Raw genomic sequence first — 13,619 nt, 5'->3', positions numbered from 1 at the left:
CATGTAGGGATATAAACCATTCAGTTCCATTGAATCCCTTGTGTTTTCTTTTCCCCTTTTACCTTTTGAGGCTTCTCTTGGGTCTTGATATTAGAGACCAAATCTGTTATTCAATTCTGGTCTTCTCCTTATGAAAACAAAATCCTCTTTCATTGAATAACCATTTTTTCCTTTGAAGTATTATGATTAATTTTGCTGGGTAAGTTATTCTTGGTTGTAGTCCTAGGTCCTTTGCCTTTCAGAATAACATGTTCCATGACTTCATATCCTTTAATGTTGCAGCTGATACGTCCTATGTAATCCTGTTCATGGCTCCCCAATATCTGAATTGTTTCTTTCTGGTCACTTGCAGTATTTTTTCCTTAATCTGATTAGTTCTCAAATTTTGCTATTAATATTCCTTTTGGGAATCTCTATCCTGAGGTGATCTGTGGATTCTTTCAATGCCTATTTTGCCATCTGGTTTCAGGATATCCAGGGAGTTTTCCTCAGTAATTTCTTGAAAGAGGCTGTCCAGATCCTCCTTTTGATTATGGCTTTCAGGTAGTTCAATGATTCTGACATTGTCCTGGATATATTTTCCAGATCAGTTGTTTTTCCCATGAGGTATTTTACATTTTCTTCTATTTTTTTTATTTTTTAAAATTTATTTGATTGATTCTTGGTGTCTCATAGAGTCATTAGCTTCCATTTGCCCAATTATAACTTTTAAGGAGTTGTTTTCCTCAGTTACCTTTTCAACTTCATTTTCCATTTGGCCAATTCTACTTTTTAAGCAGTGGTTTTCTTTTTCCAAGTTGTTGACTCTTTTTTCATAATTCTCTTGCACCACTCTCATTTCTTTTCCCCATTCTTCTTCTACCCTGGTACCTCTCTTAGATGATTTTTAAGCTCCTTTTTGATCTCTTCCATGAGTTCTTTCTGGACTCTAGACCCCTTTCCATTTTGGTTTGGGTCTTTGCCCATAGGTATTTTGACAATGTTGCCCTCTTCTGAGTTTGTGTCTTGATCTTTCTATCATGAGATTCTTTTGTTGCTGTTGGTTTTTGTTCATCTTTGTTATGGGCCAGGGTACCTCATTTGAATGGGCCAGGGTACCTCAGAAGTTTTCTAGGATAAATCAAAGAACCTCCTTCAGAAACTAAACCAAAGGACAGACACCCAAAAAGATAAGTGGCACTGGATCAAACTGAGTTAGCTCCAGGACCACCACCCTTCATTCCAGTCTCCCCATCCCTCTGGGAGATAAGATTAGGTGTAGTTGCTGCCTTTGTGGCATGAGGGGGAGAGAGATAGCTTGAGAGATCTGGAGCAACCCCTCACCCAACTTCCCCCAGCCACCAGTGGGGGATAGTCCTCCCCCAATGAGGGAACTTTCCACAGTCAGATGATCACTCCATCAGACCACCACCATCTGTCCTCTATAAAAGTATCTGCCTGTCTCCTGCTCAGGGAGAAAGGTATCTCAGAGAACCACACCTCTGTGCCTTGCCTTCTCCCCATGAGAAGAAGTCCAAGGATTTCTCTCTCTGTTTCCTTTCCCTAGCACCTAAATAAACTATTATTTTATTCTAATTGGATTTGTGTGCAAGAGGGTATAATTCTTTAAAGAGGAATTCCTAAGAACCCCTACTCCAAACCCCCCCACCCTATTTCCCCACAACAATCTTTTTTAGCCTTTTTCCTTTCTTTTAAATTTGAGCTCTGCTTATGGGGTAGAAAGGGCACTGTTTTGGGGTTCTTGTGTCAGGGGCCACAAGCCCTAGCTGTTTGCCTGGTGCTGCACTGATGTTGCCCTTAGGCCCACGGGTGACCCTTGTGTTTGGTGCTGTGCTGAGGATGTCTTTGTTGGGGGTGTGGCTGGTGCTGCTGGCAGCTTACTTGGTGCTGAGTTGGGGTCCTAGTGCTGATGTCTGTCATATTCTGAGGTGAGTGGGGTGTTTCTGCATTTCCTGGATTCTACACTGTTGCTAAGGTTAGTCACTGATGTGTGTGTATGTGTGTCTCTGTGTGTGGGGGTGTTAATTAATCAAATTGATTGTGAGGCATCCCAAAGAATTACAAGACTCAGTGACTCAGTTTCCCAAGTTTTATTGCAATACTGTGAATAACCACAGGGAGACCACCATGGAGATAGGTGTCTCAAATAGGGGTCAGAAGAATAGTTATATTTATAGTAAGAAAAAGTAGATTATCTCCTCGTTATCTTAATCTCCTCCTTGTGGGAGGTTCATGGGAGGTCTTATCCTAATTTGGACTTCCTGGGGTCCTAAAACAATCCACAAAGTGGATACCTTTTACATGTCATAAGGTAAACCTAAGGACACATTTGGCTTTTTCTGCACATGTTCCTTTTTTCTTTTTCTTTTTGGTAAGGCAATTGGGGTTAAGTGACTTGCCCAGGGTCACACAGCTAGTATGTGTGTAAAGTATCTGAGACCAGATTTGAACTCAGGTCCTCTTGAATCCAGGGCCGGTACTTTATCCACTGCGCCACCTAGCTGCCCCTCAGCACATGTTCCTAAAGACATGCTTAAACTTGTCAGGCCCAGAGGGTCTCTGTGTTTATGATATCTCTTTACTTAGGATCTGGTTTCTAGATGTCCTGTCATCTAGGAATATTAATGGCTATTAATGGTTAATGGTCCCTGGTTACTGTCTCTGTTGATGGTAAGGGTTGATTGGGACAAAATCTCTTGGTTATTCTAAGAACACAAACCCTAGTTTCTCTGTTAACCCTTTTAGGTACTATTGATAGGTTATCTGTTAACCCTTTTAGCCTCCTCCATCATGGCCACTAGAGGTTGCCCGTTTCCACAGGGCTACTCTGAAGCACATGATGATTCTTTGAGCAGGAATTTGTTCCCCTGGCTTTGCTGAGTCATGTGGTGGGGTCCTAGTGTTGGCATTTGCCTGCTCTACAGCACTGGAGCTCAATCTCCTGCTAGTTTGCTTAGGTGGGGCTTGTAGTTGTCTTTCTGGAATGCTTCCTATCCTGGACTGTGCCCCCCTTTTTCCCAAGACAGACAGACCATGCTGATTTTTCAAGCTTCTTGTTTTACCCCATCTTTTTGCTGGTTGTGCTGTTCCAGGATTTGTTTAGGGATGCTATTTTATGATTGTTCGGTGATGAATATGGAAGAGTTACAGTGGTTTATTGCTTACTCCACCGTCTTTGCTCCCAGAAGTCTCAGAAAATTAAAATTAGATCTTTATCAGATAAATTTGCTGCAAAGATTTTTCCCCACTTGTTTCCCTTTTAATCCTAGCTTTATAAGATTTGCTTGAGCAAAACCTTTTAAATTTTATGTAATCAAAATTATCCATTTTAATCTCTCTATTCCTTATTTGGTCATAAACCTTTCTGCTCTCCATAGATCAGATAGGTATTTTTTTTCCATGTTCCACTAGTTTATCTTGTGGCCATTTATATCTAGGTCATATACCCATTTGTAGCTTATCTTTATATAATGTGTGAGGTGCTGGTCTAATTTTTTTCCATATTACTATCCAATTTTCCTAGCAGTTTTTGACAAATAGCAAGTGTTTATCAAATACTAGTATTGCGGGAATACAGTGGGACCCCAAGAAACCTAAAGATCTCAACCCCCAAGGCCAAGGGAAAAACAGCTCTCTCTCTCCCATGGGGTGTGGCAGATCACACAACCCTGGTATACTGATAAGCAATATCCAGGTCTTCAAGATGATATACAAGATATGGATGGGTAATGCATATCTTACTGATGCCCCATTATTCCAAAATCTCCTCCCTGTTGTTGCATTTCCCTCCCAGTGAATTTTGTTAATATTTTCTCTAGTTCTCTAAAATAATCATTTGATTGGTTTGGCAATGAATATGTAAATTATTTAGGTAAATTATTAATGGTTATTATATTGGCTTATCCTACCCATGAGCAATTAATATTTTCCCAACCATTTAGGTCTACTTTATTTATATAAACAGTTGTTTGTAGTTGTATTTATATACTTCTTGTGTGTATATTGGTAAATAGGCTACCAAGTACTTTATATATTCTGTAGCACTTTAATATGGAATTTCTATAATTAATAAAAGGGTCAATGACTCTCTCAGATGCCAGAGATCCCTCATAAAACCCACTCAGTGCTTATATGCCCTTGGAAGAGTGGGTGTTCCTTAAGGTAGCAATCAACTCTGATTGGTTAAAAAGTAATTGAGATGGTACAGAAGAGTTCCAGGGAACTCATGATAGAAGAGGATCTCCAAATCCAGGAAAAAAAAAAAAGAACTGTGGAGTATAGATGCTGAATGAACCATACTATTTCTTTTGTCTTTGGTGCTGTTGTTTTTCTACTTTGAGGTTTTTCGTCATTGATCTGATTTTCCTCTTATAACATGACTAATGCAGAAATGTGTTTAATGTTATTATGTATATCTATATATAACCTATATCAGATTACCTGCTGTCTAGGGGAGGGGGGAGGGAGGGGAGGGAGGGAGAAAAATCTGAAATTTGAAAGCTTGTATAAACAAAAGTTGAGAACTATCTTTACATGTAATGGGAAAAAATACTTTATTACAAAAAAAAAGTAATTGAGAGAATGACTATTATAATAATTAAAAATCCCCAATTGAGGACCAATTTGAAAATCCTGAAAATCAAAAATGAAATTAATAAAATTGAAAGTAAAAAAATCTATTGATCTAATAAATAAAACTAGGAGCTGGTTTTATGAAAAAAAAACCCATAATATAGATAAACCATTAGTTTGATTTTTTAAAAAGAAAGAAAATAAAATATCCAGTATCAAAAATGAAAAGGGTGAAATCACCACCAATGAAGAAGAAATTAAAGCAATCATTAGGAAATATTTTGCCCAATTATATGCCAATAAATCTGACACTCTGAGGGAAATTGATGAATATTTATGAAAATATAAATTACCTAGATGAACAAATCAGGAAATAAAATGCCTAAATAACTCCATCTTAGAAAAAGGCATTGAACTCATTAAGGAAAAAAAAAATCTCAGGGCAGCTAGGTGGTGCAGTGAATAGAGCACCAGCCCTGGAGTCAGGAGGACCTGAGTTCAAATCCAGCCTCAGACACTTAATTACTAGTTGTGTGACCCTGGGCAAGTCACTTAACCCCAATTGCCTCACCAAAAAAAAAAAAAAAAAAAAGAAAAAGAAAAAAATCTCCTGGCCCAATGGCTTCACAAGTGAATTTTACAAAACATTTAAAGAACAATTAATCCTAATACTATAAAAACCTATTTGGAAAAATAGGCAAAGAAGGAGTCCTACCAAATTCCTGTTATGGTACAAATATGGTGCTGATACCTAAACAAGGAAGAGCTAAAATAGGAAGAAAATTATAAACTAGTTTCCCTAATGAATATCAAGACAGTAGTAAATGACCATAGTAACGTAGTGTTTGATAAACGCAAACACCCCAGCCTTTGGAAGAAAAACTCAGTATTTGACAAAAACTTCCTGGAAAACTGGAAAACAATACGGTACAAATGAGATATAGACCAACATTTCACACCATATACCAAGATAAGGTCAAAATGGGCACATGATTTAGACATAAAGGGTAACAACATAAGCAAATTAGAAGAACAAGGAATAGTCTACCTGTCAGATCTATTGAGAAGGGAAGAACTGATGGACTCTGAAAGCAGATTGAAGCATACTTTTTTCACTTTATTCTTTTTTGCATTTTTTTTCTTTTGAAATGTTTCTTCTTTTACAACTGTGACTAATCTGGAAATATGTTTTACATGATAGCACATGTATAACCTCAATCAATTGCCTACCATTTTTGAAGAGGGGAGGGGAAGGAGAATTTGGAACTCAAAATATTTTAAAAATGAATGCTAAAAATTGTCTTGACATGTAATTGGGGAAAAATACTATTAAATACTATTTTCCCAAGATATATAAGACCTAATTCAAATTTATAAGAAAAAGAGCCATTTTTCAACTGATAAATGGTCTAAGGATATGAACAGATAGACTGGGTTTCTTCTCTTAAGAACTATCTATAGCCATATGAAAAAAAAAGTTACACAGTTACTAATTAGAGAAATGTTAATTAAATCAATTCTGAGACTCTACCTCACACCCACTGGAGTGGCAAAGAAGATAAAAAAGGAAAGTGATGAATGTTGGAGGAACTGTGGCAAAACAGGTACATTGATACACTGTTGTTGGACCCATAAATGGGCAATTATGGAAAGCAATTTGTAATTATACACAAAAAGTTTGTAATTATACACAAAAATGTTGTATACCCTGTGATTCAGCTATGACATTGCAAGACCTATACCCAAAAAAGATCAAAGACATAGGAAAAGGCCCTTAATGTACATAAATGATTATAGTAGCTCTTTTTGTGGTGGCAAAAATTGTAAAGTAAGAAGGGTATCCAACAAAAGAGAAATAGATAAAGTGTGGTGCATTAATGCAATGTAGTACTATTGTAAAAAATGAAAAAATGGATGACTTCAAAAAGACAAAGAAGTGAAGTGAGCAGTACCGGAACAATCTATCCTACATCTATACTATAAAAATGAACAATTCTCAAGACTTTTATGAACTGAAGAATGAAATGAACAGAACCAACAGAATGATTTATATAAAAACAAACCACTTTAAAAACTATAAGAACTATGATCAATATGATGACCATCTGTGATTCCAGAGGACTGATGATGAAACATGTTACTATTACAGAGGAGTGATGGATTTAGGATGCAGAATGAGATATACCTACATAGATATATTCATTTTACTTAACTGTTTTGTTTCAAGAGACCTTTCAGGAAGTGAAAATAATCCATAAATGTAATATAGAAATAAAATCCACCAATAAAACATTTTTTAAAGAAGGAAACTGATTATTTTGAAATGTAGTTATCTAAATATTAATAAAACAAATTCATAGGGAAGCTAAATGGTACAGAGGATAGAACATGAACTTGGAGCCAGGAAGACCTGAATTCATATTTAGTCTCAGACACTTACTAGTTGTATAATCATGGGCAAGTCACAACCTCTGTTTGCCTCAATTTCTTCATCTGCAAAATGCGGATAATAACATCTACCTCCCAAGGTTTTTGTGAGGACCAAATGGGATGATAATTATAAAGGACTTAGCACAGTTCCTGGCACATGGTTATCACTATTTAAATTGTAGTCGTTATTATTATCAATTATTCACAGAATTCAGGTTAAGAGCCTTTGCTGTAGGTGATGTTTAAGCTGCGTATGGAAGGAAGAGAAGAATTCTATAAAGCAGTGGCGAAGAAAAGGTGCATTCCAGGCATGGGGGATAGCCAAGGCAAAAGCACAGATAAGTGGAATGTCTTCTGGGAAAAGAGGTCATTTTGGTTAGATCATAGAGTGCAGGAAGGGTAGTAACATTGTCATGGGCAGGCTGGTTCTTGGAGATCCTCAATTTAAAGAATTAAACTGGCACACACATAATTTAGATAAAAGTAGGAGTCAGTTTATTGCAACAGAGCAACTGGCCTGGAGGAGAGATCCTATATTTCAACCTCCCCAAGGGAAGAAACTCCCATTTTTTTTTTATAACAGAGTAAACAAAAAGAATCATGCAAAGGGTCTTCCTTACTTCCTGGGGCCTCCCTCTTGTGACACCTCACAGTGCCCCAGAGACTCTATCCTTGGGCTGGGCCTTATCCTGGAGCAGATATAAAGATGCTCAAAAGGCTTTTAGCATATTCTAATCTCACAGAGTTTTACATAATTCAGCTCTTCCTTATTAGGGGAGATGGGTCCTTTCATGCTACAAAATTGAGAACAAAATAATTAGGCCAGCTAGATCAGCACAACTCTCTCAATGCTATTCTGCTATTTCTAATCACATCCCTTACCAAAGAGTTGGGCCAGCCAGACCAGCACAGTTCTTTCTCAATGCCAATCTGATATTTCTGATCCCATCTCCCACCTCAACATGGAAAGAGGATGAAAACATAGGTTGGAGTCAAGTTATAAAGGTGCTTTCAAACACCTTATCCTAGAAGAAATAGAGAGCCACTGGAGTTTGAGGAAAAGAGTGACATGGTCACATGTGTACTTAAGGAAAATCACTTGGGCAACTATATAGATGGACTGGAGTTAGGAGTAACTTGAAGCAGGAGGCTGATATAACTAGTCAAAGCAATAGGTGAAGATCTGAACTAAAATGGTGGCTGTTTAAGTTGAGAGAAGGGGTCAGATGTGAGAGATGTGGAGGTAAAAAAGATTTAACAACTGATTGGATATGTAGGATGAGGAGACAGAGGATAACTCCAAAGTTAAGACTGGAAAATGGTGGCAACTTTGATAGAAAAAGGAAAGTGTAGAATGGGGTGGGGATTTTGAAGGAAAAGTAATTAGTTGTTGAGATGGCTCTATTTGGCTGAGGAGGAAGAGTCACTGGGAAATTACAGATTTTTTTTTTAAAGCATCAATGAGACTTAAATGCTTGTTGATTAACTTTTTTTTTTTTAAGTGACTGCTATGTGCCAGACACCAGGGACACAAAAGACAAAAGTGAGACAGTCCTGACTCTCAAAGAGTTTATAATTTACTGAGAGGATATAACATGTTCACAGATAAATTCAGGAGGTATATAAGGGAAATACATAGTGGAGGGAGGGGTATAAACAAAGAGAATATCAGGAGAAGCCTCTTGATGGAGCTGGCACTTACTTAGTTCTTGAAGGGACCTAAGGTTTCCAAGAGGCAGATAATGAGTTGTGTTTTGGACACATTGAGCTTGAGATGTCTATAGGACATCCAGGTGGATGTGATATGGCACATAAATTCTGGGAAGAGACAGGGCTAAATATATAAATTTGGGAGCTATCTGCATGGAAATAGTAGCCCATGAAATATGATATCACTAGGAGAGGATGTTAGAATAAAAAAGAGTGCTCAAAACTGTCTTGAAATAAATAACATAGAGGATAGGAAATAGATGATGATATACAGGAAGAGATACAAGAGAGATCAGTATCACAGAAGACATGTATATATACAAGAGAGTGGTTGAAGGTTTTAAAAATAAGTATGGAATTTTACATTTAAACTCATTAAATTTCATCTTATTTTGATCTACCATCTAGCTAGCTTGTCATGATAGAAGGCAGTACGGTACAATGGAAAGAGAGCTGGATTTGGAGACAATGGATATGGGTTTGAAACCCTACATTGCCACTTAATACCTGCAGGACATTGGGTAAGTCATTAACCTTCTTGGGATCTTAGTTTTCCTTATCTGTAAAATGAAAGTGTACTGTCCTTTCTAACTCTAAATCCCATCATCCTTCAGGATGGCTAGTATAGCCATCTTTTTCATATAAGCATGACATCTATAGCTTCATTCAAGTTATGGATAAAATGTCGACTGGTCAAGGACAGACAGACACTTCAATAGAAATTTCAATTTAATAGTTAATATTCTCCCAATAGTGACTAAACTGACCAATGAAAAGCCCAAGAGACAGCATTTCTGGGTAACTAATAATCAACTTATTAATTAGGCTAGTAAATAATAAATAGATGGTCAGTGGTCTCTCCCAGTAACTAAAGACAAAACCACGGCAATCCCAGAATACTTACATACCTTTAGAAAAGGAGATGCCCCTGACAAGTGAAAATAAACCCTGACTGGTGAACAGTTAATGAAGGGGTAGACATATTAATGAGGAAGTGGGCAAAAAGTTTTCAGTTCCACCTCCTACAAACATGGCTTCATCATGAGATGTAGCTTCCTCTATGAATCTGGACACTTGGGCTGGTTTTCTCCTTCATAAGCTGTTTTCCCCTAGATTCTAATGGAGGGGGTACACTGACATGGGCTTATTTCCCAAGGGCAAGAATTCACCTAGATTAGGTTCTGTTTATAAGGTCTTCTAGTTGGGTGGAGTCACACCCAAGATGGAGGAGCAAGTACCCAGAGGATTTGGGCAATCTCATTTATCCGTAATATCCTTCAGAGACTGACTGGCCTACAGGGGCTGGTCCCTGAATGAGGAAATAGAAAGGAAAAACTTCAATCCTAATTTAATAATTGGTTATTAATAGAAAATAATCTTTTCTCTCAGAACTTTGGGTTGTCATTTAACCATTTTTGAATCCATTTAAACTTATTAGCTTACATCTGGCTTACATCTTCAGAAAGTTTTTTGTCAAATGCTTTATTGGAACCTAGGTATAGAAATATTTGTATCATACTTCTGTCTAGTTACTTAGCCAAACAAAAAATATGCGGTAAATCCAGTAGGACCTGTTTTTGATGAAGCCAAACTATTTTGCTAAGCACCATTTCCTTTTCTCCAAGTCTTCAAACTATCCTTATGTTCCAGAATTCAGTCAGGAATTTTAATCAAATCTACTGGCTTATACTTTCCTCTTCCCTTTTTTGAAAATTAATTAATTTGCCCTTCTTGTGTCCTCCAGTTCTCATCTTTCAAGGATTACTAACAAATTACTTTCTAGTTCAAAAGAAAAAAATTTGCAAGAAAAAAAGATAAATTACATCTGTAGGTGCTTTCAATGCTCTGTGATATATTTTTTAAATTATAAAAGTATTTTATTATTTTCGAGTTGCATGTAGAGATAGTTTTCAACATTTGTTTTTATAAGATTTCTAGTTTCAAATTTTTCTCCCTCCCTCCCCAAAACAGCAAGTAATCTGATATGGGTTATATATGTCCAATAACATTAAACATATTTCTGCATTAGTCATGTTATAAGAGAAGAATCAGAGCAAAAAGGAAAAACCTCAAAAAAAGAAAATCAGCACCAAAACCAAAATGTGGGGACCAATTTTTAATTGGGGAGTGCTAGCTAAGAGGCTCGCCGCAATATTGGGGCAAGGAAGGAGACCGGCAGCCTCCCTCAAAACAGAACAAGATTTATTTTAACAAGAACGAACTTAAAAAAACCAAAACACAAACAGGATCAGTAGGATCAAGGGAAAGGAAATAAAATGGGAAAAGGGAAATTATACAACCTTAAAAGATACCACCGCCCAGGAATCAGCTGAAAATATGCAGCAGAACACCTGATGCTTTCCAGCTTCCACCTACAATGCCCAATTCTCCTCCCCCAAACCTAGAAACACCCCACACAGCCCCAGCCAATGGGATGGCCTCTCTGACAGTCACATGACTACCCTCACTAGGCTTCCAATCATTATAATTTTGCCAGGCCCATGTAGGCGTCAGCAAGTGGTGAGGTGCCAGAGCCCTGGCAAGGGCTACAACCAGTGGGTGGAGCCCCAGGCCAGTGTGCGTCGAGGCATAAAAACCTCAAATAACAATTAATTCTTTACAAAAAGAACTAGTATGGTTCATTCTGCATCCATATTCAACAGTTCTTTTTTTTTTTCTGGATTTGGAGAACCTTTTCCATCATGAGTCCTTTGGAACTGTCTTGTACCGTTGTATTGCTGAGAAGAATCAAGTCTATCACAGTTGATCAACACATAATGTTAATGATACTGTGTACAGTGTTCTCCTGGTTCTGCTCATCTTACTCATCATCAGTTCATGCAAGTCCTTCCAGGTTTCTCTGAACTCTTCCTGCTTTCTTACAGCACAACAGAATTCTGTTACATTCATATACCACAACTTGTCCAGCCATTCCCCACTTCATGGGCAGCCTCTCAATTTCCAATTCCTTGCCACCACAAAAAGAGCAGCTATAAATATTTTTGTACATGTGGGTCCTTTTCCCTTTTTTATGATCTCTTTGGGGGAAAAGACCCAATAGTGGTATTGCTAGGTCAAAGGGTATGCACAGCTTTATAGCCCTTTGGGCATAATTCCAAATTGCTCTCCAGAATGGTTGGATCAGCTCACAGCTCCACCAACAATGTGTTCCAATTTTTCCACAGCTTCTCCAACATTTATTATATTCCTTTTTTGTCATTTTAGCCAATCTGATAGGTATCAGGTGTTACCTCAGAGTTGTTTTAATTTGCATTTCTCTAATCAATAATGATTTAGAGCATTTTTTCATATGGGAATAGATAGTTTTGATTTCTTCATCAGAAAACTGCCTGTTCATATCCTTTGACCATTTCTCAATTGGAGAATGACTTGGATTCTTATAAATTTGATTTAGTTCCTGATATATTTTAGAAATGAGGTCTTTATCAGAAGTACTGGCTATAAAAATTGTTTCCCAGCTTTCTGCCTCCCTTCTAATTTTGGATGCATTACTTCTGTTTGTACAAAAACTTTTAAATTTAATGTAATCAAAATCATCCTTTATTTCATAATATTCTCTATCTCGTTTGGTCATAAACTGTTCTCCTTTCCAAAGATCTGAAAGGTAAACTATTGCTTCCTCTCCTAAGTGATGTAGTTTTAATAGACTTAGTGATTTTATTTTTATGAAGGTAGTTAAGGCACTTTTCAATATCTTCTCATTTATCCTGGGTTTCAATTGAGTCAACCATTTTTCTCCTTTCCTTTCTAGGCCAGAGAACACTCTTCTTTGGAAGAGAAAACAAGCAAAAGTGAGGTAACTACCTTATTTTTGTCATGTTATTACTGTCTGGTACATGTTGAACAGTGGTCCTACCCCCTTAAAAAAAAATCTTCCTTTTGTTTAAAAAATATTTAAAAACCCTTTTGTAGTCCTTAACATTGATTACCAGCTTCAACTCCTTCTGAGCTTGGGACTGGCTTTTTTTTTTTTTATTTATTTTGCAGGGCAATGGGGGTTAAGTGACTTGCCCAGGGTCACACAGCTAGTGTCAAGTGTCTGAGGCTAGATTTGAACTCGGGTCCTCCTGAATCCAGGGCCAGTGCTCTATCTACTGCGCCACCTACCTGCCCCCCATCTTCTAAACTTTATGTAATCTACTTCTCTCAAATCTAGAATGTACACCAGAATATTTGTGGTTTCTTCCTTCCTTCCGGAGCATTTTCTTGAATTACCTTCAAGATTTTCCCATCATTTTTAGTGTAGCAATCAGGACTCACTGTGCATAACTCATGTCCAGAATAGCAGTACCCTTTGTTGCTTTCTATATCACTTGGAGAATGTGATCATTAAGAGAAGTCAAGAATTTGTCAGCAGTTCTGCTTTATTAGTCCTAGAAGTGTCTACACATTTTAAGTTCTTGATTATTACTGTATTGTGACTCTGTCAAGTTTATGACTTATAATATACTTCAATGACAATATCATGTTTCTTCTTCCATTGATCTTCACTATGCATCTGCAGTATGGTTCATAAAATTTCCCATGTGAACATAGTTTCTTAATATTGTTAAGGGCTAAAATTCTAGCTATATTATCTAAAATCTAATTAGTGGTCGCCAATGAATTATAAGCTTTATCAAGAGTATTTAAGTGTTTATTTATTACAGAGCATTAGGATCAGAGAGAAAGGTAAAAATCTAACTATTTCTAAGAGACCCTATCACCTGACCCACCATGGCGAGGTCAGGAACCAAAAAGAGAGAGAAGCCCTCCGCCAGCATCTGCTTCTTACTTCACGTTGTGGAAATTTATTTTGATTTGGGGACCCTACAGTGTCCTCCTCCCAGAAATGGGAGGCTCCTCAAATTGATTGGCTGGTAGCCTTGATAGATAGTACCCACAAG

At 37.3% G+C, this 13,619-nt stretch overlaps 1 long non-coding RNA gene across 1 annotated transcript in view; it reads right to left on the bottom strand.

Moving 5' to 3' along the window:
- The window catches only part of LOC122725894, a 35,097-nt gene extending 34,507 nt beyond the window's left edge, over window positions 1–590 (bottom strand). The window contains exon 1 of the long non-coding RNA XR_006352762.1: window positions 63–590. This is a non-coding gene — a long non-coding RNA (uncharacterized LOC122725894). The remainder of the gene's footprint in view (window positions 1–62) is intronic.
- Window positions 591–13,619: the final 13,029 nt, after the last annotated feature.

Source organism: Dromiciops gliroides, chromosome 4 (assembly GCF_019393635.1).
Source record: "Dromiciops gliroides isolate mDroGli1 chromosome 4, mDroGli1.pri, whole genome shotgun sequence".
Lineage (NCBI taxonomy): Eukaryota > Metazoa > Chordata > Mammalia > Microbiotheria > Microbiotheriidae > Dromiciops > Dromiciops gliroides.
Note: the sequence above shows the minus strand (reverse complement) of the source record. Positions and strands in the feature narration are given on the sequence as shown.